General features: G+C 37.2%; 1 pseudogene; it reads right to left on the bottom strand.

Moving 5' to 3' along the window:
• Nucleotides 1–4493: 4493 nt before the first annotated feature.
• Nucleotides 4494–5791, bottom strand: LOC131513478 (dnaJ homolog subfamily A member 1-like; annotated as a pseudogene).
• Nucleotides 5792–10691: the final 4900 nt, after the last annotated feature.

Genomic DNA, 10691 nt, shown 5'->3' with positions numbered 1-10691 from the left:
ATTCAAGTCTGAAAGAGTTGTAAGATATATAGTTTTAATTTCAGAGCAAATGTATATACAATTACCATTAAACGTATATACAATTACCATTTGTTGACAATTATTAGGCATGGGACGTCATTTTCTAATTTGAAATTGGACAGTCAATACAAATTTGATTTGTTATAAAAAAGTACAAATAATTTGGTACTCGATTTCTCTCCTATGCATGTAATAAAAACTATAAATAAATTATTTTTTCTTATTTACATAGCAAAGCAATGAAATATTGCATTAAACTGTTGAACCACATTATCTTGGTTGTCTGGATTACCACCAATTTATAATTTATTTTTTTGTATTTTCCAAATGTTATATGATAAGTATATATGACTTTTATAATCAGAACAGAACTTTTTCTCTAAAGAGAACATTTTGATTTAATAGCTGTTTAAAAAAGACTGCCCTCTCATTCAGTGTCTTACTGGAAAGGCCTGAATGGCAGTACAGCAGCTTCTTGTCTCTGCCTTTGTATTTCATCTCTCCAGCATATGTTCTATTTTAACATGGCTAGAGCATAGATTATGTACATGGAGTGGTTTTGAGTTGTGATTTTGTACTGATTTGAGGTTATAAACTATTCCTCTTTGAAGATAATTCTGGCCAGTGCTGAGCTTTTGACTTCTAATCTAGTCCATTGAACAAGATAATTAGTATACAAGGATATTCTGGACAAAATGAAGAAAGCTACAAATATCCAAACTATCTAGATCATCAACTGTATTGTATTATTTTAATTCAAAGTGCTATCACCTTATAAATATGAACGACATCATTGACTATGATTGTTAATATGAACCTCAAGTTTCATATTATTTTCTATCTGCAAACACATCAGTGAACCTAAGTTTGTGTTAACATAACTCTACATAATTGTGATGAAGGGTTGCTAACATCACATATGATATTTGTAGAATTATTCTGCTAAGTAATCTACAGCAGGAAGATTTGGAATTGCCTTTGGCCACTCATCATGCAAATTTAAATGTAAATCTTGTTAGAAACAACCCAAAACAAACTTCGTAATTTTCTTCTCCAAAAGAGAATAAATTGGGTAGTGTGTGAATCACTTAATCTGAGTAAAAATTATTTAAATGTTCTTTTAGCCATTTTGCAGTTTGTACCACACAAAAGTGAATTTTTTTCTATCCCTGTTATTTGTATTCTTATCCCTAGTGTTGAAGTGCATTTATTTAGTCTTTGGATTATACTTTCTGTTTTAAGTAAAACATCTGTGTGTTACCACCCGTCTACAACCACCCCTGCAAAAATGTGGATCCTGGCAAGCTAACAAGAACAAACTGACACACCAGATATACATAGCTGTAGGTGGGCTGAAGCCTTCCATCTGTGGTGCACGCCACTTGCGGTCATTTGACGAAAGTTAGATAAACTGGAATAATATGTGCAAGGCAAAATTAAAACTAAAAAGCTAACTTTACGATATTGGCATCTTTCCCTCTTCTTATCCTTTGATTATGTTGCTAAATAAAGATAAAATAAATTTTGATTATGTGCTACAAAATTGCTTTCAAGCAATTTCACCAAATAAATATCATTACTGCAATTTTAGCAACAGAATTATAAGATCGCTCCATTTATGTAAAAATAATATACTATTCTTTAAGAGGTTAAGACATTTTCCTCTATTTTTTTTGAAACTTTCCTAGCAATATGATATGGTTTTAAGTGTTAGATTATAATTATGAGCTTTTGAAATTTTACTGTGCATAATTTCACTATATGAGAGTTTCCCTATTGTATGGCACTGGTTCAGGCACCCCAGGTTACTATCAGAATGGTTTCATTTGATTGCAATAATCTAAAGTCTATCAATTCATTATAATGTCTTTCTAAATATAAGCTTTTGTAAAAAGAAAATTGTAATCATGGGAAATTAATTACTTTTGTTATATATAAATGAGCAAGCCTTTCTAAGCCATATTATATAGCTTATTTCAAATATTTATTTCCATCTTATTCAAAAAATAAATGTTCAAACAAATGACATTCGCTTCATCATTTTTATGTATGAATGGTTAAAATGTGTAAGCTTATTTTTCACATTTACAAATTAGAACTCTTTCTCATATTTTAATAAAGGCTTTATAATACAAAAATAATTTTAAAATGTGAGAAACTAGACCTAAAGTTATATATATTTTTTTCTGGGCCAGGAAATCATGAAACTATTTTCTATGGCAACCTACAGCAACATGAGCATCGCAGTTCAGATCTCATTTCTTTAATACAACTTTACTGAGGTATAATCTGCAGTTAAGAAAATGCATGCATTTTAACTGAAAAATCTGATGATTTTTAACGAACACATATTACCACGTAAATACTACCAAATAATCATGACATATAATATTTCTATCACTACAAAATATTTTCTAATGCAACTTCGGTGTTAGTTACTCCCCCACCACTCCCATCTCTGGCCCAGACAACAATGAACTATTTTCTAGCAACACACACCATGAGTATCTGTTCTAGAATTTCTTTTAAATGTCTGGTTTTGGTGTCTGTTTGGTGTCTGTTTTGTTTTGTTATGCGTTTTTCTCTGGCATTTAAAAATGTACATTATGTGCATTTGTATTATGTATCTTGTGCGTATTATGAATGTATTTTTCATGGGTGTTTTTTAATGTATATTAATTAATATTAATTAATAAAAGTAATATTCCATTGTATGAATACAAGGTAATTTTTAATTCATTTAAAAAGAGCTACATTGTTTTCAAAAGTGGGTATACCATTTTCCATCCTTACCACCAATGCATGAGTGTTCCAGTAGCTCCTGTTCCACAACACCTGGTATTGTTCATCTTTTTACTTTTCGCCATTTTGGAGGGTCTGCTGTGGGGCTCTTGTGGTCCTAATTTGCATTTTGCTGATGACTAATGGTTTTAAATAAGTTTTCATGTACTTTTATGGTATGCACATACATATGTTTTAATTCATGATGTCTCCATTTAAGTCTTGTGCCCATTTTAATTCATTTTTATCTTACTTCATTGTAAAAGTTCTTTTTATGTCTTCTATATTGCAAATCTCTATGTTTATGTATTCTAGAATATAGTCTTTTGTACTGTGCACATTTTTGCACAGCTAGGGACGGCAGTGTCTTACAGAGAGAGGTTTTTTGTTTTAATTTTTTTCAAATCTAATTTATTATTTATTTCATACTTAGTGCTCTTCGGGGATTTGTCAAAGAAATATTTTTCTACCCAAGTTCACAAAGATCTCTCTTTTGCTTTCTTCTCTATATTTTATAACTTGAGCTTTTACATTTAGGTGTACTCTGTATTTTTTAATTAATTTTTGCCTATGGCGAGGAGTAAGGGTTAAAGTGTTTACCTCTAGCTCTCAAGCATATATTTGGCTGAACTAGGGCCATCTGTTGAAAGAAAATAATCTTTTCCCTTGTAATTTAATCCTAATTCCTCATTGAAAATAAAGTAACCTTATATGTGCAGGTATTTATAGGGTCTCCATTTTATTTTTTTGGTATATATGTCTAACATAATATCCATTTCTCATTATCTTAATTCCAGTGATTTTATTTTATTTTATTTTTTTTAAATATATGAAATTTATTATCAAATTCGTTTCCATACAACACCCAGTGCTCATCCCAACAGGTGCCCTCCTCAATACCCATCACCTACCCTCCCCTCCCTCCCAACCCCCATCAGCTCTCAGTTTGTTCTCAGTTTTTAAGAGTCTCTTATGCTTTGGCTCTCGTCCACTCTAACCTCTTTTTTTTTTTCCCCTCCCCCATGGGTTCCTGTTAAGTTTCTCAGGATCCACATAAGAGTGAAAACATATGGTATCTGTCTTTCTCTGTATGGCTTATTTCACTTAGCATCACACTCTCCAGTTCCATCTACGTTGCTACAAAGGGCCATATTTCATTGTTTCTCATTGCCACGTAGTATTCCATTGTGCATATAAACCACAATTTCTTTCTTCATTCATCAGTTGATGGACATTTAGGCTCTTTCCATAATTTGGCTATTGTTGAGAGTGCTGCTATAAACATTGGGGTACAAGTGCCCCTATGCATCAGTACTCCTGTATCCCTTGGGTAAATTCCTAGCAGTGCTACTGCTGGATCATAGGGTAGGTCTGTTTTGAATTTTTTGAGGAACCTCCACACTGTTTTCCAGAGCAGCTGCACCAGTTTGCATTCCCACCAACAGTACAAGAGGGTTCCCATTTCTCCACATCCTCGCCAGCATCTATAGTCTCCTGATTTGTTCATTTTGGCCACTCTGACTGACGTGAGGTGATATCTGAGTGTGGTTTTGATTTGTATTTCCCTGATGAGGAGCGATGTTGAGCATCTTTTCATGTGCCTGTTGACCATCCGGATGTCTTCTCTTTTTTTTTTTTTTTGAGTTTTTATATTTTTCATTCTTCATTTAACTTTTAAAGCACTACTATAGTTGAATATTAAAACAAAAACAATAATAGCAAGTAGTGAGCTATGATTATAGTCCTTCATTCATTCACTACTGCATATAAAATGCCAGCAGTGTTCTTCACTGGCCCCATTAAGAGGTCTGACACTGAACACCTTCCCTAGGGTGATGTTCATCATCCTCATATGCTTCTCCATTGTAATGGCGCCTTCTTTCCTGATTTGGATCAAAGTCCACCAGTTCTACCTGGTCCACTTCATCAGTCTCTTCTACTTCCTTCCTCTCAGGTAGGAGCTTTTCCAGCAAAGACAGTTTATCAGGAGAGAGAAAGCCATCCTCAGGGAAGTTTATCTTAAATTCGATGATTAGGCGACCCTTTTCGTATGGTCTACGATAAATTGGCATGCCTTCATTCAGCACACACTTGATATCTCCATGCTTGACAATCTGACCTGGATGAGAGGTAATGACAATGGTTCTGTTGTCTAGAGTAGATATTGGCTTTTGAAAGCTGCACAGTGCTTCAAACAGCTGTATGTCCATACACATGAAAAGATCCTCTCCTCGCCTAGTAAAAACAGCATGGTCCTTCTGATCTAAAACAATGATAATATCTCCTGGTTCCCGTCCAGGTTCTTGGTCTCCTTCACCATGGAATGTTATCTTCTGGCCATCTTTCATGCCTTTGGCAATATGAACTTCTAGAATCTTCTTTTCTCGAACTATCTTCCTTCCATTGCAGCTTTTACATCTATCTTTAGGATTGATCCGTTTCCCATGGCCCTGGCACTCCATGCACACAGATTGAATTTGCTGAACCATTCCAGGTCCTATCTGATGAATTCTTATTTGCATTCCAGTACCTCGGCAATTGGGACAACATTCTACTGCTCCTTTCTTACCACCTCGGCCTTCACATTTGTTGCAAATCACATTCTTTTGCAGAGCTAGTTTTCTTGTTGCACCATTATATAAATATTCTAAGGTTACAGAGAGCTGATGCACAACATTTTTACCTCTCCTCTCTGCATCCTTCCTCCTCCTCCAAAAAACATATCAAAGATGTCCATGGGGGAGCCAAAACCACCACCTGCTCCACCTTCTTTAATTGCCTGTTCTCCTCCTTTGTCATATAATTCCCTTTTCTTCGCATCAGAGAGCACTTCATAAGCTTGAGAAATCTGCTTAAACTTCTCTCCTTCATTTGGATTCTTGTCAGGGTGGTACTTCAAAGCCAATTTCCTGTAAACCTTTTTCAATTCTTCCTGGGTGGCATTGGGTTTGACCCCCAAAACATCCTAGTAAGTAGTTTCTTTCACCATTTTCTACAGCCGGTGAGGGGGCCAAGGCCAGTGTGGGGGAGCGGGAAGGAGAGTGTTGCTGGGCGCAGCTCGGGCAGCTGCCGCTCCTCCGCTTTTCAGCGAGCGTTCTGGAAAGTTCCCGAGATGTCTTCTTTAGAGAAGTGTCTATTCATGTTTTCTGCCCATTTCTTCACTGGATTATTTGTTTTTCGGGTGTGGAATTTGGTGAGCTCATTATAGATTCTGGATACTAGCCCTTTGTCTGATATGTCATTTGCAAATATCTTTTCCCATTCCATTGGTTGCCTTTTAGTTTTGTTGACTGTTTCCTTTGCTGTGCAGAAGCTTTTTATCTTCATGAGGTCCCAATAGTTCATTTTTGCTTTTAATTCCCTTGCCTTTGGGATGTGTCAAGTAAGAAATTGCTATGGCTGAGGTCAGAGAGATCTTTTCCTGCTTTCTCCTCTAAGGTTTTGATGGTTTCCTGTCTCACATTCAGGTTCTTTATCCATTTTGAGTTTATTTTTGTGAATGGTGTGAGAAAGTGGTCTAGTTACAACCTTCTGCATGTTGCTGTCCAGTTCTCCCAGCACCATTTGTTAAAGAGACTGTCTTTTTTTCCATTGGATATTCTTTCCTGCTTTGTCAAAGATTAGTTGGCCAACTTTTGTGGGTCTAGTTCTGGGGTTTCTATTCTATTCCATTGGTCTATGTGTCTGTTTTTGTGCCAATACCATGCTGTCTTGATGATTACAGCTTTGTAGTAGAGGCTAAAGTCTGGGATTGTGATGCCTCCCGCTTTGATCTTCTTCTTCAATATTGCTTTGGCTATTCGGGGCCTTTTGTGGTTCCATATGAATTTTAGGATTGCTTGTTCTAGTTTCAAGGAGAATGCTCGTGCAATTTTGACTGGGATTGCATTGAATGTGTAGATAGCTTTGGGTAGTACTGACATTTTGACAATATTTACTCTTCCAACCCATGAGCACAGAATGTTTTTCCCTTTCTTTATATCTTTTTCAGTTTCCTTCATAAGCTTTCTATAGTTTTCAGCATACAGATTGTTTACATCTTTGGTTAGATTTATTCCTAGGTATTTTATGCTTCTTGGTGCAATTGTGAATGGGATCAGTTTCTTTATTTGTCTTTCTGTTGCTTCATTGTTAGAGTCTAAGAATGCAACTGATTTCTGTACATTGATTTTGTATCCTGAAACTTTGCTGAATTCATGTATCAGTTCTAGCAGACTTTTGGTGGAGTCTATCAGATTTTCCATGTATAATATTATATCATCTGCAAAAAGCGAAAGCTTAACTTCATCTTTGCCAATATTGATGCCTTTGATTTCCTTTTGTTGTCTGATTGCTGATGCTAGAACTTCCAACACTATGTTAAACAACAACGGTGATAGTAGACATCCCTGTCATGTTCCTGATCTCAGGGAAAAAGTTCTCAGCTTTTCCCCATTGAGGATGATGTTAGCTGTGGGCTTTTCATAAATGGCTTTTATGATGTTTAAGTATGTTCCTTCTATCTCGACTTTCTCGAGGGTTTTTATGAAGAAAAGATGCTGAATTTTGTCAAATGCTTTTTCTGCATTGATTGACAGGATCATATGGTTCCTATCTTTTCTTTTATTAATGTGATGTATCACGTTGATTGATTTGCCAATGTTGAACCAGCTCTGCATCCCAGGAAAGAATCCCACTTGATCATGGTGAATAATTCTTTTTATATGCTGTTGAATTCGATTTGCTAGTATCTTATTGAGAATTTTTGCATCCATATTCATCAGGGATATTGGTCTGTAGTTCTCTTTTTTTACTGGGTCTCTGTCTGGTTTGGGAATCAAAGGAATGCTGGCTTCCTAGAATGAGTCTGGAAGTTTTCCTTCCCTTTCTATTTTTTGGAATAGCTTGAGAAGGATAGGTATTATCGCTGCTTTAAACGTCTGGTAGAACTCCCCTGGGAACCCATCTGGTCCTGGACTCTTATTTGTTGAGAGATTTTTCATAACTGATTCAATTCTTCGCTGATTATGGGTCTACTCAAGCTTTCTATTTCCTCCTGATTGAGTTTTGGAAGAGTGTGGGTGTTTAGGAATTTGTCCATTTCTTCCAGGTTGTCCAGTTTGTTGGCATAGAGTTTTTCATAGTATTCCCTGATAATTGCTTGTATCTCTGAGGGATTGGTTGTAATAATTCCATTTTCCTTCATGATTTTATCTATTTGGGTCACCCCCCTTTTCTTTTTGAGAAGCCTGGCTAGAGGTTTGTCAATTTTGTTTATTTTTTCAAAAAACCAACTCTTTGTTTCATTGATCTGCTCTACAGATTTTTAGATTCTATATTGTTTATTTCTGCTCTAATCTTTATTATTTCTCTTCTTCTGCTGGGTTTGGGGTGTCTTTGCTGTTCTGCTTCTATTTCCTTTAGGTGTGCTGTTAGATTTTGTATTTGGGATTTTTCTTGTTTCTTGAGATAGGCCTGGATTGCAACGTATTTTCCTCTCAGGACTGCCTTTGCCGCATCCCAAAGCGTTTGGATTGTTGTATTTTCATTTTCGTTTGTTTCCATATATTTTATAATTTCTTCTCTAATTGCCTGGTTGACCCATTTATTCTATAGTAGGGTGTTCTTTAACCTCCATGCTTTTGGAGGTTTTCCAGACTTTTTCCTGTGGTTGATTTCAAGTTTCACAGCATTGTGGTCTGAAAGTGTGCATGGTATGATCTTAATTTTGTTATACTTATGAAGGGCTGTTTTGTGACCCAGTATGTGACCTATCTTGGAGAATGTTCCATGTGCACTCAAGAAAAAGTATATTCTGTTGCTTTGGGATGCAGAGTCCTAAATATATCTGTCAAATCCATCTGATCCAATGTATCATTCAGGGCCCTTGTTTCTTTATTGATCCTATGTCTAGATGATCTATCCATTGTTGTAAGTGGACTATTAAAGTCCCCTGAAATTACCACATTCTTATCAATAAGGTTGCTTATGTTTGTCAGTAATTGTTTTATATATTTGGGGGCTCCTGTATTCGGCACATAGACATTTATAATTGTTAGTTCTTCTTGATGGATAGACCCTGTAATTATTATATAGTGCCCTTCTTCATCTCTTGTTACAGCTTTTAATTTAAAGTCTAGTTTGTCTGATATAAGTATGGCTACTCCAGCTGTCTTTTGACTTCCAGTAGCATGATAAATAGTTCTCCATCCCTTCACTTTCAATCTGAAGGTGTCCTCAGGTTTAAAATGAGTCTCTTGTAGATAGCAAATAGATGGGTCTTGTTTTTTTATCCATTCTGATACCCTATGTCTTTTGGTTGGCCCATTTAGTCCATTTAAATTCAGTGTTATTATAGAAAGATATGAGTTTAGAGTCATTGTGATGTCTGTAGGTTTCATGCTTGTAGCGATGTCTCTGGTACTTTGTCTCACAGTATCCCCCGTAGGATCTCTTGTATGGCTGGTTTAGTGGTGACGAATTCCTTCAGTTTTTGTTTGTTTGGGAAGACCTTTATCTCTCCTTCTATTCTAAATGACAGATTTGTTGGATAAAGGATTCTTGGCTGCACATTTTTTCTGTTCATCACATTGAAGTTTTCCTGCCATTCCTTTCTGGCCTGCCAAGTTTCAGTAGAGAGATCGGTCACGAGTCTTATCGGTCTCCCTTTATATGTTAGAGCACGTTTATCCCTAGCTGCTTTGAGAATTTTCTCTTTATCCTTGTATTTTGCCAGTTTCACTATGATATGTCATGCAGAAGATCAATTCAAGTTACATCTGAAGGGAGTTCTCTGTGTCTCTTGGATTTCAATGCCTTTTTCCTTCCCCGGATCAGGGAAGTTCTCAGCTATTATTTCTTCAAGTACACCTTCAGCACCTTTCCCTCTCTCTTCCTCCTCTGGAATACCAATTATGCAAAGTTTATTTCTCTTTAGTGCATCGCTTAGTTCTCTAATTTTCCCCTCATACTCCTGGATTTTTTAATCTCTCTTTTTCTCAGCTTCCTCTTTTTCCATAATTTTATCTTCTAGTTCACCTATTCTCTCCTCTGCCTCTTCAATCCGAGCTGTGGTTGTCTCCATTTTATTTTGCAGCTCATTTATAGCATTTTTAGTTCCTACTGGCTGTTCCTTAGTCCCTTGATCTCTGTAGCAAGAGATTCTCTGCTGTCCTCTATACTGTTTTCAAGCCCAGCAATTAATTTTGTGATTATTCGAAATTTGCTTTCTGTTATATTGTTTAAATCCTTTTTGATCAGTTCATTAGCTGTCGTTATTTCCTGGAGATTCTTTTGAGGGGAATTCTTCCATTTCCTCATTTTGGATAGTCCCTGGAGAGGTGCGGAACTGCGGGGCACTTCCCCTGTGCTGTCTTGAACAACTTGCATTGGTGGGCGGGACCACAGTCTGACCTGATGTCTGCCCCAAGCCCACCACTCGGGCCACAGTCAGACTGGTGTGTGCCTTCTCTTCCCTTCTCCTATGGGCGGGATTCACTGTGGGGTGGTGTGGCCATCTGGGCTACTTGCACACTGCTACGCTTGTGGTGCTGGGGATCTGGCGTATTACTTGGGGTGGATCGGCAAGGTGCACAGGGGCGAGAGGGGCAGGCTCAGCTCACTTTTCCTTTGGAGATCCGCTTCAGGAGCAATCCTGCGGCACCGGGAGTGAGTCAGACCCGCCGCCGGAAGGATGGATCCGCAGAAGCACCAGTGTTGGGTGTTTGGGAGGTTCAAGCAAGTTCCCTGACAGGAACTGGTTCCCTTTGGGATTTTGGCTGGGGGATGGTGCTGGTGATTGCCTTTGTTCCCCGCCGAGCTGAGGTCTGTCTTCCGGGGCTCAACAACTCTCCCTTCCATTGTCTTTCAGCTCTCCTGCTCTCTGAGCAGAGCTGTTAGCTTATAACCTT

The sequence above is a fragment of the Neofelis nebulosa genome, chromosome 6 (assembly GCF_028018385.1).
Source record: "Neofelis nebulosa isolate mNeoNeb1 chromosome 6, mNeoNeb1.pri, whole genome shotgun sequence".
NCBI classification, from domain to species: domain Eukaryota; kingdom Metazoa; phylum Chordata; class Mammalia; order Carnivora; family Felidae; genus Neofelis; species Neofelis nebulosa.
The sequence above is the reverse complement of the archived record's forward strand: the minus strand, read 5'-3'. Positions and strand labels throughout refer to the sequence as shown.